The sequence below is a fragment of the Sminthopsis crassicaudata genome, chromosome 6 (assembly GCF_048593235.1).
Source record: "Sminthopsis crassicaudata isolate SCR6 chromosome 6, ASM4859323v1, whole genome shotgun sequence".
NCBI lineage: Eukaryota > Metazoa > Chordata > Mammalia > Dasyuromorphia > Dasyuridae > Sminthopsis > Sminthopsis crassicaudata.
In genome coordinates, this window is record NC_133622.1 from 225,621,621 (window position 1) to 225,648,269 (window position 26,649).

General features: G+C 37.3%; 2 protein-coding genes across 2 annotated transcripts in view; one reads left to right on the plus strand and one right to left on the minus strand.

The window, feature by feature from the left end:
- Positions 1–5,987, minus strand: part of RAG2 (recombination activating 2) — an 11,820-nt gene extending 5,833 nt beyond the window's left edge. The window contains exon 1 of the mRNA XM_074272716.1: positions 5,817–5,987. The gene's annotated coding sequence lies outside the window, so the exon portion shown is untranslated. The remainder of the gene's footprint in view (positions 1–5,816) is intronic.
- The window catches only part of IFTAP (intraflagellar transport associated protein), an 80,783-nt gene that overhangs the window by 1,746 nt on the left and 52,388 nt on the right, over positions 1–26,649 (plus strand). Inside the window, exon 2 of the mRNA XM_074272718.1 lies at positions 4,711–4,748. The gene's annotated coding sequence lies outside the window, so the exon portion shown is untranslated. The remainder of the gene's footprint in view (positions 1–4,710; positions 4,749–26,649) is intronic.

A 26,649-nucleotide genomic window follows, 5' to 3' on the forward strand; every position in this document is an offset into this window, starting at 1 on the left:
TATTACACACACACACACACACACACACACACACACACATATACACACACACATACAAATATAGTTTCTGTTGGTTCACCTCTTTCCCTCCGTATGCTCTGTCTGCTCTGTTAGAACTTAGTTTTAATCTGAGCCCTGACATTATTTTAGCAGCACGTGGGCCTGATCAAACCATAGTGTCTCAGTCAGTCTGAGCTCGGTTAGTGAGATCATCTAATCCAAGGGTTCTTAACCCCTTTTTTGTGCCTTTGACAATTTGGAGAAGCCTTTGACCTTTCCCTGAATATTTTTAAATTCATGAAATAAATCGAATAAGACTGTAAGGGAAACTGATTCTATTGACACATAATTATCAAGGTACTAACAGGTTCACCTTTTTGGCTAAGAACCAGTGACCTAGTCTCAGTTTTATATTGAAAAAAACTGAGACAGAAAGCGATCTTTCCACATTAGATAATAAAGAGCCAAACGAATGGAAGTTTTGGACTGAAGTTTAGTGGTCTCTATCACACTTCCTCCCAGTGAATCATCCTGACCCTCAATTTCTTTCTCTTTCAATTAGGGGCCATGGTACTTTCCTTACATAGTTCACACAGAAACATTGTATAAATATGACTTATTGTTACAAGGCAAGTCAGTCCCCCGCTCTTTTCTCTCCTTTTCTTTCTCCAAAGAAGAGGCAGCACAGGGGAGTTAGTTTGTTGCTACCTCTTATTCTTACTGTCCTGCTTTCTGAAATGGAAGGGATCTAAGAACATATGGCTACTTAATAAAAAGTGTACTTTCATATATGAGAGTGCAAATCCAATTCAATCCAGTAAAGATTAAGCAGTAAGACAAAAGCAAAACTGTATCTATCCTGCAAAGTTTACATTCTGCTGGGTGTATATGGCAAGTACACAGAGGAATATGATACCAGTTCATTTGAAGAAGGGGAGAGCATTTTCTTTTGGGAAGGAGGCTCCACAAGATGGGATCCTGCATCTGATCCTGGCGGGAAACCATTTCTTACAAGGGGCCAAAATGGAGGGTATAGGAGTCAGGTACGGGAGATGGCTTGTGTCAATACCTATAGGTATGAGATGTAATGTCAAGGCCTGGCTAGTATCTGGGTCAGATGGCCAGGTCTGGGTAGAGGATTATTCTGAAATAAGGCTGAAGGGTGGGTGGGAGGTAGATTATGTGGGGCTTTAAGTGCCAGCCAGAGAAATGTGTATTTTTACAATTTGTTCAAAGGTAATAAAGCTTTTTGAGTTGGGTCATGATGAGGATAGACCTGGGCCTTCGGAAGATGCTTTTGGCAACTGTGTGGACAATGGGAAGAGATGGAAAACAGTAGGACCAAGTGGGAAGCCCTCACAGAAAGTCCAGGTGCAGCAAGGAGGGCCTGGATTAGGGTATTAGCTGGGAGACAGAGAGATGGAGACCTGAGGTGGGGGATTCTTTAGCAGTTAGGGGCAGTAAGTGATCCAGGATAAACTCTAAATGTAGGAAGCCTCATTTGCTGAGGAGGGATACCTGCTGCACAGAAAAGGGGAGTTTGAAAGAGATGACTTTTTTCAGGGAGGAGAATGGCTTCCATCTTGTGCATTAAGTTGACATGCTGGGAGAACATGTAAACGAAGATTTTTAGGAGATGGTGATATGGGAGTGGGGTTTAGGAGTGCGATTGTGGCTAGATACATAGATAAAGGGAGTCTTTAGTATTTAGCCATGATAAAGGAAAATCAACAAGGAGAAACAGTGTAGAGGGGCAAGAAAAGAAAGCACAGAACAGAAATTTGGGCTGATTGGAGACGGATGATACTACAACCAAAGAGACTGAGAAGTGGTGCTAGAGAGAAATCAAGAGACGGAAGCAGCTGCTTTCTGTAAGCCAAAGTGGCAAGTGGGTACCAAAATTGACTGAGCTTTTAGTATTTATTTCTTTTGTGAAAATAGTACAGTCTCTTTCCTAAAAATGCTTGTAATCTAATAAGGCGAAAGAGATTTATGTAATATTAACATTTCTGTGGTATTTTAAAGTTTGCAAACTATTATACATATGTATATATATATATATATATATATTTGCACACAAAAATATACACACATATATGTATATACACATAAATATATGTGTATATGCATACTTCTATCTATCTAATAAATGAAATCTTTTGTTTGAAATAACCCAGACAAATCTGATTCAAGGTAAAATATGATAAGGGCATTTCGTAAATACCTTCTACCATCCAAAGTAAGTATAATTAGACCTTATTTAGAAGATGAACTTTAGAGGGATATTGGGATCTGTGAATACTATATGCCATCTCTGTTTAAATAGCAGCTAAACTAAGGTCAAGAGGTTCAGGAAACAAACAGAATCAGTAGTGTCAGAGAGGAGCAGGAAAGCATGGCTTAGATTTATTGGGCTCTTTTTTAATATGCTACTAAATCTCTACATCTGAACCTGCCACAAGTGGTGCTGTTAGTGTATAATAATGTGTCACATTTGGAGGATGATGGTCTTAACGCTGACAGGTGATTACTAAGCTCTGGAAACTGGGACAATTGGTTATTGTGTACGGATTTTTAACTTTCTGAGCTAAATAGGACCACTTAGGGATAGAATATGAGTCACCTTGAGTGGTTCCCATTGCAATACCCATTGAGTATATTACCCCATTCCCATAAGGTAAAGGTCAACTTATTTTGGCATTTAAAGGGAGGCCATGGTACAATGGCTAGAGCAGGGGTTCTCAAACTACGGCCATCAGGCCACATGCGGCCCACTGAGGCAGTTTATGTGGCCGCTGGGTTATGGCAAATGAGCTGAGGGGCGGAGGCAGAGTGTGAGTTTTTGTTTTTACTATCGTCCGGCCCTCCCACAGTCTGAGGGACAGTGAACTGTCCCTCTATTTAAAAAGTTTGAGGACCACTGGGATAGACCATAAAACTTGGAATTAAGAAGACCTGGGTTTGAGACTCTGGACAAGTTACTTGACCTCTTTGTGCCTCAGTTTCCTCATTTGTAAAATGGGACCAATAACAGCAGCTACCTCCCAGAGCTATTGTGATGGTTAAATGCAATCACATATATAAAACATTGTACAAACCTAGAATATCATGGAAATGCTAACTATTATTAGCCACTATTAAGGCTTTTAACAGTCTAGCTTCAAACATCCAACTACCTTATTTGACACAACTCTCTTGTTATATAGTCTGTGCTTCGGTATAATTGGACTTCTGACTGTTCCATTTACATCTATGTATTTCTACAGGCCACCTTGTCCCACTTGCCTGTTAAAATCCTCCTTTTCTGTAGCGCCATGTCCTCCCTGAAGTCTTTCTTGAGCATTTTTTCCCTACTCTCTCTCTCATCCTTGTCACATTCTACTTTATATCACAGCTAATGGTGCACCATATATTTTTTCTTGGAAGCAGACTGCATGTTGCTTTTCACCTACAAGGGGAAACATAAGCCTTACAAATAGGAAGGTGCTTAAAAGTTATTAAATTTAAATGTGTGGTCCTGAGGTCAGTTCAGATGACCTGATTAATCCTTCCTCTTAGGTTCTTTCCCCTTAGTTTTCCATATCACTAGTTTATTGTCTTTATCCAGACCCTCAGGGTCTGAAGAATCAGGAATTCTCTCAGTGAAGAGCAAGAGTTTCAAATGATTCTTCCAGATTCTTAGAATATCTGATTCTGTGATCAGTTTACCACCTACACATCCTTGGAGCATGGAGATGATTTCCCTACACTAATTTGTAGTTATTTTCAGGGAGTGGTTGGTGCTTCAGAATCAGTATTCAACATTATATCTTCTTAATCATTGTATCAATATTAAATCTTGCCTTTTAGCAAGTTTTGGACTGAAGAGTGACCTTTAAACATTCTTCTGAATTCCCCGGGGTGGAATCCATTGATAATAATCTTGGTCCTCTAGATATTAATAGGGCTAGAAATGATGTATAAGGTGTTTTTTTTTTCTTACCAAAAAATAAAAAGAAATCTTGATTTTCTTTTTCCTTGGAAAAGAGAGAATATGTGGGTTTAGCGAGGTTTTTATTTATTTTCTTATGTATTTGTCCTAGTGGGCAGTTTTATTTATTACCGACTTATCCTGGCACAATGGCACAAGAAAGGATGGCAGCCATGTAATTAAGAAGGTGCTGGCTATGAATCCATAATAACTGAAAGGAATTATTACTGGCCCTCAATTCAATAAACTGGAACACATAGGTGATTATAAACAGCAGTATGTACATCATTTTCTCCTAGCTGCATAGCTCTGGGGCACAGCCTGTATAGAAGCCAAAGGCTGCTTGTTTCTAACACCTGGGAAGACTGTTATTAAACTAGAAAACAAATTTTGCAGTGGGGAATGGCTTCCTGATCCCATGGGTGAACCAGATACTATGGAGCAGGATGCTTTTTGTTCAGTAAGGCTTTTAAAAACGAGTTTTCATTTGAACCCGTTGGCATCATTTTTTGGGGATGTCAAGGATTTTGGACTCTCATATGTGAAAGCATGATTATTCTTGATAAAATAAAAAAAATTTGCTCTTGGACAAGAATCAGGGAAGACACTCCTCATCCCTACTAGGTTAGGGTCACTTCAGATTTCCCTAGCAGCTTTGGAAATGAATACTTGACAATATTGAATTTTTGACCTGCCCTCCCTTTATCCCCTGTTGATAACTTACCTCATTGTCATTGCAGGGCCCTCAGAACAGTGGCAAAGATGACCAATAAATAAGGTAAGTTTGCTTCTGTGTTTTGTAAGCACTCATCAAGTATTTTTTTTTCCATTTAAAAAAATACTTCCTATTTAAAATCATGAAAGTAGTGCACATATGTAAATGATCAAACACATTTCATTTGGGCAACTCATGATTTTGTTCTATTTTTTTTTTTTTTTTTTTTGGTTAGTTATGGCTCACTTTACTGGGTCATATATATTTTCCTTGAATTAGGCAGTTTAACATTTTCCACAGCTTTCATATATTTACCATGCCTGGGTTTTTAAAAGGATACTGAAAATAAAAATAATGTAACACAATCTTTCTTTAAAAAAGAATAAGTTAAAATGGGCCAGATTTTAAACAAGACACTATCCTTCAGCTGAGGGAAATTTCAAAGTGAGTACACATTGAAGAGCCTTTCTAAAAGACAGAAATCTCATACCATTACACTTCTGTGGTTTTTCTAACCCCATGCTATCATTTCTCAGTGGGAGAAGTTCATTTATTCATTTTGAAGCCAAGAGCATACATTATACTCAAACCAAGCCTACAATATGAGGTCTGGGTTGGTAGTTTCTCATGTTAGGTCTCCTTCCTCCTCCCCACTGATTTTTCCCTTCTTGAAGGAGATACTGGACTCTAGATTAAGATCAGATTTGATTGGTCAGTATTGCCCATGTTTTCAGATCGCCCCTTAATAGCAGATAAGTTTGTGTAACCGCAGGCATTTAGTGTATGAATTAACACCATCTTGCAAGGTTAATCAGGTTTGATGCATACATTATTTGATTTTTGCTAGCAGTAAAACTGGGATTAGTTTTTCTTTCTGACAGTTCTGCCAGGGAAGCATTTGTGCACTAAGATTAATACACAGCTCTCCAAAGGCACAGGGATTAAATTCCCGCAGTGTGCTGAGCCAGAAAAGCAACCCAGCTTCCCAATTCTTCATTATCCCTTCCCCATCTGGACACCCAGGCCACTTGAAATGAATAAGCTGCTGAAGTGTGGCGTTAGAATTTCCCCCAAAGTTTAGGAAGTGGCCCCCAGCTTTAGGTTTGGTAGAAATGAATGGATTGGACCTACCTGAGTGCCAGAGGGGCTGCTTCCCCCTCCCTGAAATCTTTGCGTCTAAACCAGGATTAAATTGTCAGCACTTTGGGAAGCTTCTCTGCCTGCACACTGGGACCGTGGCAGCAGAAAGCTGACAGTGAGAGAGAGTGTGTGTGCTTACAGATGTTCTAATGAACACTCCTCGAATGTGGGTAACTGGCTGTGACCGTTTTTTTTCTTCTTCAGATGGTTCAGGAAGATACCCAGCAGAGTATGTGGTGTATGTTCAAAATTTAACTCTTTCTTGACTAGTCAGAGAACAGGAAAGGATGGTGGGGCGGGGTGAGGGAGGTGGGGGGTTCAGTTTGGACTTGTGAAGATTTGTTCCTTTGATGTGAACTTTTACAAAGAGCATTTTAGAGAATAATAGCAATAAACTAAAGTTTTGTCAAATTGTGAATTTTCCTCCTAAAGTAGACATTACAGTCAATCAGTAAATCTTAATTAAGCACCTACCATGAGCCAGGAACTGGGCTAACTGCGGGGGATACTAAAGGCATAAGGCCTTTCCCTCAAAAAGCTTACAATCTGATATAGAGACTGTGCAAATGAATATATACAAAACAAGCTATCTGTAGGGTAAATAGGAAACAATTAGGAGATGGAAGGTGCTGGAAGTAAGAGATGTTGGGAGGGCTTCCTGGAGCAGGTGGAAATTTAGTTGGAACTTAAAGGAAACCAGGAAGATCTATAATGAGGGGTGGGAGGCAGAGAGAATAGCCAAGACTTGTAGAGTCTTGTTCATGGAACAGCCAGGCGACCACTGTCACTGCATTTAGGAGTGTGTGTGGGGAGTCAGGTTGAAGAAAACGGGAAAGGTAAGAGAAGGCTAGGAATGAAGGGCTTTGAATGCCAAACAGAGCATTTTATTTTTGTTCCAGAGGTGACAGGGAAGCCTGCAGTTTATAGAATGGAGGGTGTGATATTACTGGTTCTGAGTGTTAGGAAATCATCAGAATGGAGGAAGGACTTAAGAAGGGGTAGACTTGAGGCAGCAGTCCCATCCACAGCAATTGCAGTGATCCAGGTGTGAGAGGATGAAATCTCAAAGGAGAGATGGACAAAGGGGGAATCAATAGGCCTCAGCTTGGCTGTGGAGAGTGAGAAGGAGGAGTCTGGGATGGTCCCTAGCTTGGGAGCCTGACCCACTTGGAAAGAGCGCTGCCCTGAACAGTAATAGAGAAGGCAGGGGTTGGAGCTGGGGAGGAAGGTGCAATTAGGGGAAGAGGTAATGAGCTCTGTTTTGGATGTTGAGTTTGAGATGTCAAACATTCAAGATGTTTGAAAAGCAGGTGGACATGCAAAAATGAAGAAGGTCAGCACAGGAATTGGAATGGTTAAGGTAGATTTGAAAATCATCAGCTAATATTAATATTAATATAGTTAAATATTAATAGAGCTTTTTAAATCTTATGGAAACACTTATCATCCAGTGAAGTAGAATGGGAGAAGAGAGGAGGGCCAAGGACAGAACCTTGAGGGATACCTGTGGTTAGAGGATAATGATCTGGAAGAAGATCCAGAAAAGGAGAATAGAAGGAACAGACAGGAAGAGAACCAAGAGAATGATATCCCAGAAACATGAGAGAGAGAGAGAGGGTGGGGGAAAGAGAGAGAAGGGGGAAAAGGAGGGGGAAAGGGAGAGAGGAAGGGAGGGAGGGAAGGGGGGGAGAGAGAGGAGAGGAAGGGGGAGAGAGAGAGGGAGAGATTCAAAAAGGAGAGATATATACTATGTCAGTCTGTAGAGAAGTCAGGGAGAATGAGCCTTTAGATTTGGCAGTTAAGAAATTATTGGTAACTTTGGAGAGAACAGTTTCAGGGAATGATAAGACTGGAAGCCAGAATAGAATGAGAAGAGAGGCAATGGAGGAACCTGTTATAGATGGCCTTTTTGAGGAGTTTACCTACAGATGGCAGATGAGAAATAGAATTATATTTAAGAGGGATGGAAAGGTCAAATGAAGGCACTTTGTCGGTAAGAAGAATTAGCCAGTAGCCAGGGAGAAACTAAAATCATTGAAAGAGTGGGGATGTTAGAGCGGCTCATCCTTTGGAGGAGATTGCTTGAACAATTAAGAGGGTTTAGCCTTGATAAGAAATAAAGCCAGACAAGGATGAAGGAGAAGATATCAGAAGATATTGGAGAGATGGGAGGTGAGCAGGAATGGAGAAGAGGGAACTCAGAGCGAATGGACTGTTCTTTTTTTTTTTTCCTGCACAATATGAAGCAAGGTTCTCCAGGTGCAAGAGGGAAAGCAGAAGGGACCAAGAGAAGTTTGAGAAGGGAGGAAAAGGTTTGGAAGAGTTTCCATGAAGAGTAGGAGAGTGAGTTGAGGTCCTGACAAGTTAGATGTGCATTTCTGATGACTTATTTGTGGACCTGATGATTTACCTGTAGCTCTAGTACCCTCCGCAGCTGGAGGCCAGTGGCCAAAGGAAAAGTAAACCAGGATGGAAAATTGGAGTAGCACGTTCTCATTTTCTTCAAGAATCAGTGCCAGTACCAAATGCTGATTGGTTCTCAGAAATGGCCTGAATGCCATCCTAAAGGATCTGTAGCAGCAGAAACAAGGTTGGCCAGCCACGTAGTGAAGATTGGGGGATAACACACAGCCTCAATGTTGCCTTCCTGTCCATGTGCAGTTAGAACATTCAGAGCAATGCCGCTGCCCTGCGGCTGCATCCTTAATGGAGGATTTATGGAGAATTTTATAGTGGGAGAAAGATGCCTAGATGGGTTGCAGTTTGCATGGGCAGGCTGATGAAATTACAGTTCAATTGAAATGTAGTTTGCTTTGATTTGGACATTTGCCCATACCTTTAAAAATGACAATATCTATTCCAGATATTTCTTCCAGATTATCTTTTTGGTTTGGTGGCAAATAGATTCCATGGGATCTTTTTTCATGCTGTTTATATTGGCATGTAAGAGCAATGATTGATTTCAAGCAGAAAACAGAATGAGAAATTCAAATGAGGAATATCAAAGAATTGGCAAAGCAGGTGTTCATGGTCTGAATTTATCAACACAAATCAAATAGAAGGCATTAGTAGCTATTGGCCAGTTTCTGAGATGATGGATTTTAGTAATACCTCAATTCTTCATTATTGAGCATGATAGTTGCCTTCTGGGGAAGATGGGAATTAGAAAAAAAAACATAGAATCAAAGAATAGAGAGCAGGAGAGAAGGGACCTCAGCAAGCAGATTGCCCAACCCTCTTATTTTGTGTATTTAGGAAGTTCAGGCTGTGAGAGACAAGGCAAGCCATTAAAATCACCCAGAACTCAGACTCAGTGATGCTGATTCCAAAGCCAGGGCTCTTGGAGATTAAGGCTATCCATGTGCCTCCTCACTGAAGGTTAGCCAGTTTTGGAGCTACCCTGACCAGAGTCAGGCCCATTGTCCCGCTGACATCTTGTGCAGCACCCAAGAAAAGGGGCCAGTTGGTAGTAGGCCGCCAGCACTCACTGAGGACTGACCCATCGATCGAAGGTCTTAAGAGAGTTAGAAAGGGAGTGTTGGATATAGTGCGGGCCTCTTAAGTCCTCAGAGAGTGTTGAGAAGAGGCTTCTTCTAGCTGTGGTTACATGTGATCCGAATGATCTCCACTCTCCCTTTCCTGCCTGATCTGGCATTTCTGAATTAGTCACAAGTAGGCAAATCACTGTCATTATTTATATGTTCCTCCCCAGGTCTCCAGGCAGATCAGAATTCAGACTCTTACTGTAACACGTTTCTATACTCTTGTTTCAAATCAGAAGCAAATGAACATTTGTAGAATGGGAGTAAATATAATCCCCAAAGAGGAAAGAAAATCTTTGCATCTGTGTGTATTTAGAAAGCTTAACAAGGTGATAACACTGACATGTGGACAGTGAGGACGCTCTTTCCCCAGTGCAGATGGTAACTTCACAGATTCTCATCGTGTGCCATTTCTGTCTATACCTTTCCTGAAATCCATCAGAGAGGATATACCTGAGGAACGGGAGCTTCCTTGATTCAGTTACTATTTTAAGGTCACCACTAGACTAGGGATTGTCCACCATTTTGTTTATCCTTTCTATAACATGCCCAGTCCCCTTCCTCTTAAATGATACATGTCCTCAGTGCTATCTTCTGTCACTTCTCATGTATGATTCATTTTTTTTAAGTTAAATTAAATTAATTTACTTTTTTATGTCACTTTTGCAATATATTACAGTATCTTTATACCAATAATATGTTTTTATGTTGTTTTTTGGGGGGCTGCTTATCATTTGTTGCTTTTGAGATTGTAGTCTTGCATTATTTATAGTGAAATAACATTGGCAAGAAAATATTTGTGTTAAAGAGATGACCTTTTTTTGGCGATAATAATTTTGGGATCTTTGAAAACATGGGATGCTATGAGTTTCCCAAATAAGATTCAACTTGATCTCCTTTTATTCAATTCTAAACTTTGACTTAAATTGGTAATGAATTATCAATGTACATTTCATTTTTCATATACACTGTGTCTCATATCTGTGGGTTCAAAGTACTTGAGAAATTTTATAGTGGCTCTGAGCTTTTCTTGGGATAGGGAGAGATTTGTTTTTTTGGGGGGGATGTGAGTGTGAGGCAATCATAGTTAAGTGACTTTCCCAGGGTCACACAGGTAGTACGTGTCAAGTGTCTGAGTTTAGATTTGATGTCAGGTCCTCTTGACTCCACTGTGCCCCCTAGTTGCCCTAAGACCTATCTAGACAACAGTCACATAAGAGAAAATGTGGATGGATTGCAATTGGCACCTTTGGAGAGAATACTCACATTGCCCATTGGTGATAGTACTATTTCTGATTAAGTCACTAGTAGGGCAGTCACATTCAGTAGTTATCCAGTTTTCCCCCTGCTTGCAGGCAGAATGGAATTTGTACATATATGCTCATATATACACAACCTGTATATATCTAATATATATCTATGTATACAATATATGTAAATAGTCTTGCTCAGTATCTACAAATGATGTGTGATTGCCCATCCAACTTGATGAGGTAATGAAACAAAAGGGAAGAAAATCAGCAATAATAAACCAGAACTTTGGAAGAGCATTTTGAATGACAAGGGTACAATAGTACCCTTTTTATTTCATAGATGGGAATTTGAAGCCCATGGGTGTGAATTGATTTGTCCAGTGGTAAACACATTTAGTGAGTGGGAAAAAATGGGGGGGGGATTCCTTTCATGAAATTATCTTAGTAACATTAAAGTATCTCTGTAAACCTTGTAAGCACTTTTTTCTACTTTACAAACAGAGAATCAGTTTAACCAACAAGATGCATTTCAACAGAAAGAGATGTAAAATCTGCATTTGAGTTAAAACTTTCAGCTGCATAAGTATTTTTGACCAGATCATCTAGGTCAATGGAACAATTTTGGAGGCTGGGGTTCATCCCTAACTCTGTATGAGCCAGCAAGTTAGTGTGGCTGCTAACAAAGGGAATATCTTCTTAGTCACTTTCATAATAATAGAAAGATTAAAGATGATAATTGCCTCATTTTGCCCTGCCCCAGTCAATCCACAGCTGCTATTGTACATTATATATGAAATAGAATTTGGCTAAATCGAGATAATATATAGAGGAAGGAAGTCAGAATTTTGAGGGGTCCAAAAACTTGGATTGAGGGAATTAGAGATTTTTGTCTTTAAAAAGCAAAGACTCAGGGAAATATAATAATACTTTTCAGATATTTGAAGTGCTGTTATTTGGAAGAGGGAGTAGTCGTTGATTATATGTGATTCCAGAAAGCAGATTTAGGACCAATAGGTGGAATTCTATAAAGGCAGAATTGGGTTTACTATGACAAAGATCTTTCTAATAATCAAGGCAGTCTGGAATGGATTGTGTCACAAAATAGTGATTTCTTTGTTACTAGAAGTGTTCAAAAAGAGATGGACACCTGTCAAGGATGTTTTAGTAGAATGGATTCTTTCACTGAGAAAAATGTTAGACTTGATGACCTCTAAGGTATTTTCCAAGGCTAAGATGTTATCATTTTAAAATTCAGTGTTGCCCAGTAAGTCAATAAAAGTACTTAAAAGTAGAATCAGTGGCAGTTTTTTCATAATATTTTAGAATAAGCTAGAAAATGGAATCATTGCTCTCTATTAACAAGTGCCTGACCTGTCAGGAAACAATATAACTGAGATTGGAAAGGGAGATAGTTTGGCTTGTTGAATGAATGATTATTACTATGAAGACCTTTTGAAACTGGAAAAAAGGAGAAAGGAGGAAATGAAGGGAAATCCTAAGAATGAGGCAATTTCTAATTATCATGATGGATTGGTAAGAGGAGAAAAAATGACAGTTAATGCCAATTTCATTTAAAACAATTAATTAAATGTAACCAGCTGACCAGAATGACTAAAATAATCTTTCACTAAAGAATTCCATGATATCTGCTTCAAGATAGGCCAAAAATGATACTTGTAAATGAAGAGGAAATCCAAATTCTAGTACACTTTTGCAGTGGTGACTGAAATTCCTTTTCCAGAGGGAGAAAGCTTGTCTTTCCACCCTTTGAGGATGGAGAAAATGTTGGCAAAGTGAAACTGTGTTTTTTTTTTTTTTTAACACATTGAGAAAGTGAAATCAAAACTGCAAAAAGAAAATATTGAAACCAATCTGTTTCAAACTTTTAGAATTTAACTTCCTAAAAATTTGAATTCTATAGGATATGCAGACATATAGTAAAATCACCAAAACTTATGCATACATCATATCATTTTTAAAGAAAAGATGATAAACAATTTTATTTAGTAACCTATTAATGATATACATTTTCAATCTATATCTATATCTATATATCTATATCTATATCTTTAACATTTTTCTTTAAAATTTTGAGTTCTAAAATTTATCTCCTTCCGTTCCTCCTTCATGCCCTTCCTGAGGTGCTAAGTAGTCAGATATAGGTTATACATGTATAATTATGCAAGCCATTTCCAGATTAGTCATTTTGTTCAAGAAGACTTAAATAAAAGAAAGAAAAAAACGAGAAAGAAAGTGAAAAATAACATACTTCTGTGTGTATTCAATCAAGGACAGTTTTTTCTCTGGAGGTATATATAGAATGCTTTATCATTAATCCTTTGGGATTGTCTTGAATAATTGTATTGCTAAAAATAGCTAAGTCATTTGTAGTTCTTCATCAAACAATATTGCTGTTATTTTGCACAATGTCCTGGTTCTCTTCATTTCACTATCCATCAGCTCACTTTACTCTCCATCAGGATCCATGTAAGTCTTTTCAGATTTTTTCTGAAATCATCCTGCTTGTCATTTCTTAAGCACAATAATATTCCATTACAAACATATATCACAGCTTGTTTAACTGTTCCCCAATTGATGGGCATTCCTTTGATTTCCAGTTCTTAGACACTACAAAAGGAGCTGCTGTAAATATTTTTTTGTACAAATAGGTCATTTTTTTTTCATGTCTTTGGGATATAAACCAAGCTGTGGTATTGATGAATCAAAGAATATGCACAGTTTTATGGCCATTTGGTTTCCAAATTACTCTCCACAATGGTTGCATCTGTTTACAACTCCACCAATAATGCATTACTGCCCCAGTTTTCCCACATTCCCTCCAAATTCAACATTTTCCTTTTTTTTTTTTTTTTATATTAGCCACTCTGATCGGTGTCATAGGTAGTTGTTGGGCTTTGTTGGTAATGTGTAAAAATATTAAAGATACTAATGGTTTGTTTTGTATCCTGTACCTTTGCTAAAGTTGTTAATAATTTCAAGTAGCTTTTTAGTTGATTATATGGGGTTTTATAAAGATATCTTAACATCTATAGGAGTAATAATTTTGTTTCTGCATTGCTTATACTTCCTGTATATAATGAAAATTTCTTTTTCTTCTCTTATGGGTATAACTAACATTTCTAGTACAATATTAAACAATAGTGGTAATAATGGACATCATTGCTTCACTCCTGATTATACTGGGAAGACTTCCAGCTTATTCCTATCTATCTTTTTTCAGAATTTTATTCATCTCCTTAAGTTTTTTTTGGTTCATTTTCTTGTTAGATTTAACTAGTTCTGAGAAAGAGAAGTTGAGATTCCTTCATTAGTATAGTTTTGTTATCTATTTCCTCCTATAATTCATTCAATTTCTTAAAAAAATTAAGTACTATACTATTTGGTGTATATATGTTTAGTATTGATATGACTTTATTGTCTATGGTACCTTTCAACAAGATATAACTTATATATTTTAATTAGATCTATTTTTTGCTTTGGCTATATCTGAATTTATGATTGCTAGCACCCTGCTTTCCTTGCTTCAGCTAAAGTATGTAGATCCTTCTCTAGCCATTTATACTTATCTACTATGTGTTTCTCTGCCTCAAATGTGTTTCTTGTAAACAACATAATGTAGGATTTGGGTTTTTAATTCTTTTTTTGCTATTTGCTTCCATTTTTATAGGTGAGTTCACACTATTCACATTTATTGTTATGATAACTGTGTATTTCCATCATGCTATTTTGACTTGTTTATCACCCCCCCCATCTTTTCCCTCCTCACCACCTTTTCCCTTCCCTTCCCCAATATGCCCTCCTTTTCCTTTTAGTCTCTCCTCCTTTTTTATTATCCTTATTATTTTTTTACTTCCTTATAAGGTAAAATAGGTTTCTATATCCAACTATATGTGTACATTATTCCCTTTTTGAGCCAATTTTGATGAGAGTAGTCATATTTTTTATTCAGTTCTGTTCTTTTAATTAGAAATACTTGAATACCCTTGATTTTGTTAAATAGTCATTTTTCCCTTGAAAGATTATGTTTAATTTTTTTGGGTAGGTGAGTCTTGGTTGTAATACTGACTCCTTTGCCTTCTAATATAACATATTCCAAAAATATGGAAGCTACCAAATCCTGTGTAATCCTGACTGTAACTCTACAATATTTGAATTTTTCTTTTTTGACTGCTTTCAATACTTTTTCCTTCATCTGTGAACTCTTGAATTTGACTATGATGTTCCTGGGGGTTTTGATTTTGGAATCTCTTTCAGGCTGTGATTAGGGATTCTTTTGATTTTTATATTTCCCCTGGGTTCTAATATATCTGGGTAGTTTTCTTTGATAATGTCTTGAAAAATGTTGTCCAGGTGTTTTTTTTTTTTGTTGTTTTTTTTTAATCATGACTTTTAAGTAGTCTAAAAATTCTTATTTTATCTTTCCTGGATCTATTTTCTAGGTCAGTTGTTCTTCCAGTGAGAAATTTCACATTTTCTTCTTTTTTTAAAAAAATTTGTTTCTTGATATGTCATAGAGTCATTTGTTTTCAGTTGTTCAATTCTAATTTTTAAGGAATTATTTTCTTTTAAGCTTTTGTACTCCTCTTTCCACTCAGCCAATTCTATATTTTAGGGAGTTATTTTCCTTGGTAAGTTTTTATATATCCTTTCAATGTTATTATTGACTCCTTCCCCCCCGTGATTCTCTTGTAGTACTCTCATTTCTTTTCCCATTTTTTTTTTACTTCTCTAATTTGCTTTTAAAAATCCTTTTAAATCTCTTCTAGGAATTCTTTTTGGGCCTGAGACCAAATTACAGTTTTCTTCAAAGCTTCACATGTAGCCATTTTTACACTGTTCTCATCTAAGTTTATACCTTGATCCTCCCTATCACCATATAGTTTTTTCTTTTTGCTTTTTTTGGACTTTCTTTGTGACTTGGTGTTTGTATGTGAGAGTTAGATCCTGTTCTTGCACTGTCCCAAGCTTTTTTGGGCTGGGACTATGGATCTCATTGCTGGTTTTTATTGGACATCAGGGCTTAGCTGCTTGCTTCTTCTGGAAGGTAAGCTTCCTTCTGGCCTGGAGTGAGGGGAGGAGTAGGGCTTCTCTGCTAGCCTCCCATTGGTGTGGCCTAGCTGTTGGTGAGCTTTAACCTCTCTGTCAGTAGGCCCTGGAGGAGTAAGGGTGTTGCTGAACTTGCTTAATGGGTGTGACACCTTCTGTGGAAACAGGGTCTTTGCTGATAAGTCCCAGGGGAGAGGGTCTTGCTTTTGGCCTGCCCTAAGGTAGGGCTTTACTACTGGTTAACATTGGGGTCCTGGTGACTCGTGCTGGGGGTGAGGTCGCTGATTTGGGACTTTGCAGCCCTGCATAGATTGGTCACTTGCCTAGGGGACCCATGACTTTCAGGAGGGTAAGATCTTTCTGGGGTATTGCCCCAGGCTTAGAGCCCCCTGCTGTGAGTCTAGCTGCCTGCTGCTCTCTTTCCACTCCAATGACAGACATCTCCTGCTTGGCAGCTAAAGTGCTCCCCAGCTCCTATTTGGGTTCTGAGATAGTTTTCTGGAGGAGATTTTGGAGGGCTTCAGAGGGCTCTTTTTTCACCTCAACTCCTTGGGACTGAAGTTGTCTTCGTATTTTTAATAGCTCATTTGCTATTGATAGGAGATAATCAAACCATTCTTTTCAGGGAGATTTAAAAAGCACAGCCTTTCTGAAATGATCCCTCAGTAGGCATTTGGATAAACCAAAGGAATTCCTACAAAGCATTCCTACTCCCTGGTTAAAAAACAGCCACTTGATTTGAATATTTCTTTTCTTTCAGAAAGCATACATCTCTAAAATTTACGTTCTTGGGCATTAGGCCTCAGTCCCTATTACTAAAAAAAGTCCAATGGGATTTGAGAGAATACTTTCTCCAAAATTCACTTCTTGAAACTGAATTGATTGGGGTTCACCTTAAGAAGCTCTAAAAATCTCCTTTTGTGTATTCTTGGTCAGTGCCGCCTGCTTTGCTAGGCATTTGATGGGTGATGGAAGTTGGAGACTCTGGAACAGCCCTAACTCTGCTCTGCAGTTTAAGCTTCCATTCACACTCCCTGCTCAGCCCTTCTGCAGAAGAGTGGCAGATGGTGATGTTTTGGAGATTGATGGATCATGGTTCTACTGAGCTAAGCCTGGTCCAGAGTGCTTTTAAGTCCTCCAAACACTAAGTCCTAAGAATGAAAGAAGCTTTTTCCTTTTGCCACCAAGATAAGTTTAAATGTGAATGAAATGTGTATACTGTGGACTGAATGCAGAATATATGTCACTTGATGGAGTGTTGATATCTGAATTTGCTAAGGGGGAGTTTTGGCTGGGGATGTTGTAGGTTTATTTGATGCAGATTACACATATCTCTGGTATTTCAAAAGTTCAAATATTTTAATCTACTTAATTAAAAGATAATGGATTTTTACAAGATTTTGTTTTATAAGCACATAATTCAGGTTCCTTGGACTCAAGAGAATTTTTAAAAAGAGGAATCTCGAGTGCTTAACTATTTTTCTTTGTTTAATGGAATTAATAACTGTGTAATTGAAATCACACTAATATTCAGCTGACCTAACTTGGTGATTCAATGCAGACATTTCTGGTGTGGTTTAAACAGCTGGGAGGAAGACTGTTTTTTTTTGTTTTTTGTTTGAAATAAAATTGATTTTATCCAATCTGCTGATGATCAGTAAGACTTAATGAATGATAGCCTCAAGAAACTTAATTATTATTATTTGGATGGGTGAGCAGGAAAGGAAAGCACATTTTTCAATAAGAAAGTTTTTGTTTAGCCATATAACTTTATAGGCTAGCTTTCTTTTCATTCCCCAGAGCTTTCTGAAGGATAAAAATGAGCAAACTTGAACTCTTTACTATATACAGAAGCAGCAGAGGACACTGAAAGAAAGCTGGATATAGAATTGAGAAAGCTGAGGTCAGATTCTGCTACTGGTACTTAGTTATGTGCCCAGTACCTCTTAATTTCCCAGCCTCTTAACTTTCTCTTTTGTAAAACAAGAACAACCATAATAAATGATAATTTCTCCACCTATCTCATAGGTTTGTTTTGAGACAAGTACTTTGTAAAGTACCATATTAATGCAAATTATTATTATATAAAATTTAGGATAATTTGAGGTCCATATTACTTTGCCTGCAGAGTTGGTTTTGTTTTGTCACTGATCTGTGTCATTTTTTCTTCTAATTTTATCTTTTTATATCTCTTCTTTTATAGTTTTTTGGCTTTTCTTTTAATATAATCTTGGTCTGATTTATATAGTCACAAAAAAGATTATCCAAGCAACCTTGTTATTATACTGAAGCCTTGCTAAATAATTACATAGCTTATCACCCTTTTGAGAACAGGTTCTGATCTTTCCGCACAATTTGCTGCACCTATTCTTACTTCAGGGTAGCTAGGTGGCACAGAAGATAAAATGCTAGACTGGAGTCAGACTTATCTCCTTGAGTTCAAATGTGGCTCCACCCTGTTTGCTTTAATGCACCGGAGGAGGAAATAGCAAATCACTCTCTGATCTTTGTGAAGAAAACTCCAAAAGTGTCATGGAGAGTGGGACACAACTGAAAAGTGTTGGAGATTTTTCACTTTGATGTGGTCCTCCTCTGCTAGGTCAGGCCTCAGGTCATCCAAACATCCTGTGCTATTTCATATCCATGGTTGTTTATGAGTCTCCTATGGAAAAGCTATCCAGTATGAAGGATGTTTGTCTACATAGCTCTAATTGCTAATATTTTCAGGTGTAAAGACCCTTTTTAATGTGAAAATTTTTTTTCCCACAGCCCTTCCTTACCACATGATAGTCATTGTACTATAACTATTCATTAAGAAAGTATAAGGCCAAAAAGCTTCTAGGAATTCAGTAATACTATGAAATAGCATCTGTATTCATTTAGAAAAGTTTTACTTATATCGTGAGGCATTATTTATAGTTTTGCAAGTGCATTTTAGGACCTTTACAGTTATTCAAAAGGTCCTTCCAGGTTAATATCCTAAAAGTGCTTTTCAGTAGTTCGTGGGCACCAATGTTGCACTCAGATTGTCTGTCCATTATTGCTTGCCCATGTTATACGACTGACCCACTTCTACTCTGCATTGTGTATATTTTCTTTATGATGTCTTTTATGTCACTTCTGACATGTAAATCATTATTGTAATAAACTGAAGCATACTTAAGCTCACCATGTGCCTGATGACTTTAATTCTTAAGTGACTGTAGTATTTCATGGCAGCACCATGTTTCATAATGATGATAATATGGCTTGGAGAATGTTGATGTTAAAAGGATGAGCTTTTGTGTTAGGAAACAGCAGGGACATCATTGAAAGCTCTCTTTAGTTTCCCAGATATAGCCTCCCCTCCTCCTCTTTGTCATTTCTCTGCTCAGTTCACTGTCCCTCTGCTTTCTTTGTCCAAGATAAATGTAGTATTTTACTAACTCAATGGACTGCCTAGTCAAAAATGGAATATCAATATTTGTGCATTACATATTCTTTACCTACTATTTTTCCCCATGTAGAGTATTGGGTCAATCCCTTTTGAATGACCAAGAACTTTGAGTGGGAGACTTTTTGGTATCTGCAGCCTAACATAATCAGTACAATGTAATCTATAGACAGGAGGAGCATTTGGAGCATCTCACTATCAATGGGAAGCTTGTATTTTATTTGGACTCTACTTGGGAGTTTTCTGTTAGGGGAAGCCAACTCTCGAAAAGCATAGCTCTTAGCTTTTACTCTTAGCTCCATTTCCTCCTCATAGTATGGAGCTGATCCTACAACCTCTGAAGCTTTCCTGGTGGTTCACAAAGCTGTCAGGTTCTACCAGACGAAAAAAGCAGAAGTGTGATCTGTTTGCTACTGACAGGCTAGCCTGGGCAGACCTAGAGAGGCTCATCTCTAGAGGATGGACAAGCTCATGAGAATCACTGGTCATGGGGACATGTCACACAAGGGAAAACAGAGTCACCCCCAACTCTCCATGGCCACGTTCTTTTTCTGCAGTGATTGTGGTAGAATGTCTAGGGAGAAAGAAAGCACCAGGCCATCTGCAAACACCATCTCAATACAAAAAAAAAAAAACAAAAAAAAAACATTTTTTAAATTAGTGCTGAATATACACTAACCACTAGGCTAGACATTTGAGAGGAAAAACAAAAGCAGTTCCTTAATATTTCTGGAGGGGAAACAGCACAAAGACACACTGGTATGGTGGAAAGAGCCCAGAATTTCAAATAAGGGAGAGCTGATCTGGGTTCAAATGCTGACTGTACTACTTACTACTTTGCCTAGAATATAGAATGTGTGAGCTGGGAGGGAAAAAATAATTTCGAGTATTCTAAAAATGCATCCTTGCCCATCTACCAATGTCAACATGCTATTACAGGAATCAAATCCTATCAGTTTTGACATTATTTTTGTAAATGAAACCAGAAAACATAAGGAGGTTATATAGGTGGATGATTCACAAATTCTTTTTGTAAAAAGAATTAAAAGAGTTGGCCAGGTTGCTTCCATTTTATACCAAAACTCCACAAGAGATATCATTTCATGGAAAAACTTTATTTCACCTTGCTGTGTTCATGATATAAACAGATTGTCATAAAAGAAAGATGAAAAAGAGAACAGGCATTTATTGAAGAGCTACTATGTGCCAAACGCTGTGCTAAGTACTTATCTCACTGGAGCTTTACAACAACCCTATGAAGTAACTGCTATGATGATTCTCATTTTGTAGCTGAGGAAATTGAGGTAAACACAAGTTAAGGAACCAAGGCCACCAAGCTAATCTGTCTGAGGTCAAGCCCAGGAAGGTGGTCCTGACTCCAGCTCAGTCTTCCACACTCTGTGCTACCTAATTGCCCTAAAGTAAGAATAGATATGACGATGCTAAAAGAAGGCCTCAGTACTTACTGACTTCAGACGTGATATTCTATTCATTGGGTCACCTAGCTGCCTATCTGGGAGTATACATTGATTTTTAGAAATCTTGATGCAAAAGATTGTAAGGAATAATTGGAAAATATAGTTTGAGATTAAGAAATGAAAGAGGCTAAAGGTCTGTAGACCAATTACACATATATCATGGATGCTTTATTTAAGAAGTGGACATGCTGAGCACTGAACATATACACAAATAAAATTGACTTTATTTTAATAGACCACTAATAATCAGTCACTGTTGTGTTATTCTCATATCAGCTGCCTGTGTACACTCAGCTCAATTTGAAGGAATAAAGCCATCCAATTGCAACAGTGCCAACCTGATTCATTCATGATGGGAAACAGATAAAAAGCAAAAGATGTTGGCATGGACCATGATTATTTCCATTACTTAAGTCATTGCCATAGTGAGGACACTGGAGAAGCCAACAACTGCTTCTGTTGGCAAACACTTGATTTTAATGAGAAGAGAAATAAGGGAATCGAGGGCAATGTTGGTATAGAATAATAGAAGCTATTTTGCAAAATGTTAGGGAAAAGAGTGAGAGAAAATTTTGTGTAATATTACCTCACAAGAACAAAACAACAGTGAAGGAGCAGAACAAGTTTGTGAAAAGGTAGGTAGTAGACTTCACTAAGCCAGATTATCTGAAGAATTAGGACTGGAAGGACAGCAGATAGTTGAAAATGGCATAGCTCTATAAGAATTCCTTTCACAAACTTTTCATCATTGTTATGTGAAAAAAACACTTGAGCTTCATCCTTCTTAGATCCTGATATGCTTTGTGAAGTTGTAATGGCAACTGTAAGAGAAATGTAGCTGCTCTAAGCCAGATGAACCCCAGAAAAACCTTCACGCTGGAGGGTCAGTGTTGAACACATTGAGGGATCATATGTTTTTCAAGATATGTGAAAATAAGAAATTGAGAAACTAGTATAGTATCATTAAAAAAAAAGATGATTGAGAGGATTTTATTAATAACAATTCATTTGCCTGTTTTCCTCATTTTTATAATATCTTTATGAGAATGATCCACTTAATTTTAGAGTGTATACTTTTTTTCCCCTGAGGCAATTGGGATTATGTGACTTGCCCAGGGTCTCGAAGCTAAGAAGTATTAAGTGTCTGAGAGCAGATTTGAACTCAGGTCCTCCTGACTTCAGGGCTGGTGCTCTATCCACTGCACCACCTAGCTGCCCCTAAAGTGTGTTCTTGATGAAATAAAGAAAAGCTGGACAAATCTTTTTGTAAACATTTTTAGCGACTATGTCCTCAGTCACACAGTTGAATGAAAGGCACAGATACAAAATCCTTCCATTTATTGCTTCCTAATTATTATTAAAAAATTATAAAAAAGAAAAGAAGGCATCTTTAAAGGTCTTCTTCCAACAAGTTGTCTCCCGTGTATATGTGAAGATAGTATGAGGTTTCTTGATTGATACAATCTTAGCAGATCTCAGCAATCTTCTAATTATGGACATCAAGCAAGGCATAAAACAGATAAACATACTTTTGAGGAGGATGTCCAGTGTGGAATCCAAATGAAAGAGGGTTTCCCTGTAGACTACTCCTCCAGATGGCATTGGGCTAATTATCTCAAATCCCAGAATAGCACAAGATTTCTTCATTGAGCCCCTCAGCCACTTAAAAGAAATCCCACAGGGAAAACCACATGGATTAAGGATGCCCATCACATTCTAATGGGGGAGGCAACAAAGGCAGAAGGTACAATTTGAACAGCATTGAAGCAAGATGTACAGTAAGAAGCTAAGGTGAGGAGGAGGGAGGAGAACATTCTAAGCATAGATGACAGTGTAAGGCACAGGAGATAGAGGGTCATGTCAAATAGGCCAGTATACCTTGATTTGATTAAGTGAAAAATAGGAAGGGAACGGACTATAAAAACTTAAAGGCCAAATAGAGTCATTTATATTTGGTCTTGGAGGTAACAGAAAGCTTCTAGAACTTATTGTATGGCTTGTTGTATAGTGACCTGGTCAGTTATACATTAGGAAAATTGCTTGAGCAGCTGATTGGGGGGGATGGGAATGCAGGAGATTTATGACAGGGAAGTCTAGGGGGAGAGGTGATGAAGGCATAAATGAGGGTGGAGAAAAGATAGTTCATGTAAGAGGTGCTGAGAAGGTAGAAACATTTCCAATGGATTGCATATGTGAGTGAGTGATGAGTTAAGGACTTCATTGAGGTTATGGGCTGAGGTGATTGGGAGGTTAGTGATAGTAATTGGGCATTTGGGAAGAGATTTTTTGGGGAAAAGAATGAGTTCTGTACTATGGAGCCTGAATGTAGATCGAAGCATAGTATTTTCACCCTTTTTTTTTTTTTTTTGGTTTGCTTTTTCTTCTCATGGTTTTTCCCCTTTTGGTATGATTTTTCTTGTACAATATAAGAGATATTCAAATATGTTTAAAGGCCTTGCACAGATTTAACCTGTATCAGATTGTTTGCTGTCATGGGGAAGTGGAAGTTAAGGGAGAGAGGGAGAAAAATCTGGGACACATAGTCTTACAAAATGTTAAATGTTGAGAACTATCATTAACTTGTATTTGGAAAAATAAAATAATATTGGAAAAAAAAGAATGAATTCTGTTTTGGACATGTTGAGTTTGAGATGCTGTAGAGAATTCTGATTTGAGATTCCCAAAATGAGATAGTCAAGTATAAAGATTTGTGTAAATTCAGTCTGGGTAAGTAGCTGGGGAAGCATAGCCACAGTGATGATAATGGCACCCGAGGGAGTTGATGAGATCTCCAGGTGAGACTGAGGGAAAAGAGAAGAGGGCCCAAGACAGTGCTTTGGGGAATTATTCATAGAGAATGTGACTTGGTTGAATTAAGATCTAACAAATGAATCTGAGAAAGGGTGGTCAATTAGACAGGAAAACTCAATTCCTGTGAATTCTACTTTTGCTGGGAATTAGCCCAGAAGAGTGAAGGAATATGCTTTCCTTATTGTCAGTCAGATATATAAAGAGAATGTCACCAGTCATCAACAGTCATCAGCTATCATTAAAGTTGGTGGTTTGAATCTCCCTTTTAGCTGAATTTTGTGCATACCCTAAAATGTATAATAACGAACATTCTTTTTAAAAGAGATCCATAAACAGCATCAATCAAATACTTCATACCTTGGGGCTTGTTTGAGAAGGCCTAAATGTTAGTTGTTGTTTAGTTGCATTTGACTCTTTATAGCCTCATTTTTTTTAAATTGTTTGTTTGTTTGGTGGTGGTTGTTTTTTTTTTTGTTTTTGTTTTTGTTTTTGTTTTTGCAAAGATACTATGGTGGCTTGCCAATTCCTTTTCTGGCTCATTTTATAGATAAAGAAACTGAGTCCAATAGGATTAGGTATTTGCCCAGAGTCATATAGCTAGTAAGTGTTTGATGTCAGATTTGAACTCAGGATGCCTTCCCAGTTTCAGATCCATTGCACCACCTCGTTGCCCAAATTATCAAGTTTTATAGCATGTTCCATTGAAGTTTATTCAATGTTAAGATCTTGAAAATCTACCAGTGTTATCCTGAATTTTAGTATTTATTTCTTAAGGCCTTTGGTTTGAAGAATTTTGTGATCTAGATTAGTTTGGAAAGCTAGAGCAATTGAGAATGGAAGCACATCTCACTGACTTTCATCATAGGGGAATTTGCAGATCATTACTCCTTAATAGAGTCATAAATTGATAAAGACCCCTCCTGATCTTTCTTTCTCATAATATTCTATTTTATTATTAGGAGACTCTCCCTTTATCTTCAGTATAACCCTAAAGACATAATAAACATTAGATAGTTGCATCTCAGAACTAATGCTAATCTTAACTACCATTTGAATTAGTCAGTCCATTTATAATGCATTTGATTTCCTTGGGGCTTGGTCACTTGGAAAAAAATAAAAGTAAATCACATCGAAAATTTCAGAGGTTACTTGCTTAAAATTTCCTTAGCCAAAGTGAATTATTTTCATAATATCTTTTTGCATCTCTAATCCTAGCAACAGATTCCTATTGAACTTAGAACCATCAACATTTGAGAAAGTGGGCTTTAACAGCCCCTTTAAAATCTCAGGAAAATGTCATATTATTTATTACTTCTAAGCAGAAGCAATAAGCCTCAAGTTATGCGTTTCTTTTAAAAACTTTTTTAATGCAGATACACAATACCCTGTGGTGTTAAAAGGAGTTTGCACTTTGAGAGGAGACTAGTCTCCAGGGGGTTTAATTTCACAAAGTTTCTGGCACTCTCTTTTGAAAATATGACCCTCCAGATGATTTTCATTTTTATGATAAGTGGGAATCTGAATTTAAATATGTTAGAGGTAGAAAGTAAGGACCTCATAGCTGGAATACTGATATTCAATCTGTAGTGAAATTAATGATGATAATTGACAATTTTATAGTTGGGGTTGTGACATCACTGATGTAGTTTGCATTTATTCCAAGCTTTCTTCCATCCTTAGTGTCTCCTGGAACATTGTAATATGGTGGAAAGAATGCTTTGTCATCATGGGGCAAGTTGCTGTCCTTCAGTTTCCTCATCTGTAAATAAATGATAATGCCGGGCCTATCTTGTGTAGCATTTTTGTTCCAGTATCTTCAGGGTAGGGATTGGTGTTCAATTTGAGGTCTGTGAGGCTCAGTTTCCCCAGAAGTTTGTCATTGCTCTGGTTGTTGGAAGCAGATCACAAACAATCAGGATACTACTATTTAAATGATCATTTTAAGCTCTGGGAACCATTTCCTAGTTTCTGCCATTCTGGTCATTGCTGCTTTGGAATAAAAAGAAGAAAGAACAGGTTTGAAACCCATTTTGTAATTTTTGTCGGTTTTATAGGTTGCTGTGGCCAAAAATATTCCCCACTTGGTAGTCAGTCTTCTGCTAATGAGCCTCTTCATGTTCAGCTTCTCTTGTCCAAATTTCATTGCTAGGCCTGTACTGGAAGCTTTACCGAAACGATCCACAGTTAGTGCTGTATTGGCAAAACTTTGGAAAATATTGGGTTTCCAGGAAGACTTTAGTGAGTCTATAATAGTTTTTATTGTCCCCATGTTCTTTTAGTAATTTACTTCCAGGGAGTACACATTGTTTATAAATATCATCTCAGGTAGTTGTTTTTCTCTTTAGAAATAATCATGGAGAAATAATAATGATGATCATTATTTTATATAATCACTATTATAGATAAATATATTATGTTTTTATAACAGCACTATGGAATACTTTAAGATGTTCACTTTGTTGGGGTTTTTTGTGCTTTTCCTTTTTCTTCTGTTTCTTTTTCTCCCAACATGACTAATGAGGAAATAGGTTTCCATGATTGTACATGTATAACTTCTTTCTGATTGCTTGCCATCTTGGAGATAAGAGAGGGAAGGGAGAGAGGAAGAAAAACTTGGAACTCAAAATCTTATGAAAATGAATGTTGAAAACATGTAATTGTAAAAAGTAAAATATTATTTACAAAAATGATAGTTTTATTTTCTCATTGTTTTTATGACTTCAATTTCTTTTTCTTGTTCTATTTCTATAGCTAGTATTTATACTGTAATATTGAATAATAATGGTGATAATGGACATCCTTGCTTCATTCTTGATCTTATTAGAAAGGCTTCAAGTTCATCCCCATTACAGATATTGCTTATTCTTGTTTTTAAATAGATGCTACTTATCACTTTTAAGAAAGAGTCCGGTGATTATATCTTTTAGTAATTTTTAATAGAAATGACTGTTGTGTTTTGTGAAAGGCTTTTTCTGCACCTAATATTTACATATAATTTGTGTTGTTAATGATTTGGTCAGTTATGCTGATGGTTTTTTAACCAATATTTAATTAATCCTGTTATCCTGGTATGACTCTCACCCAGTCATAGTTTATAATCTTTGTGATATTTTGCTACAATCTCTTTGCTAGAATTTTATTTAAAATGTATTGATATTTATTTAGGAAATTGGTCTGTAGTTTTGATTTTCTGCTTTTACTCTAGCAAACTCATATTAGAGATATCATAAAAGGAATTTG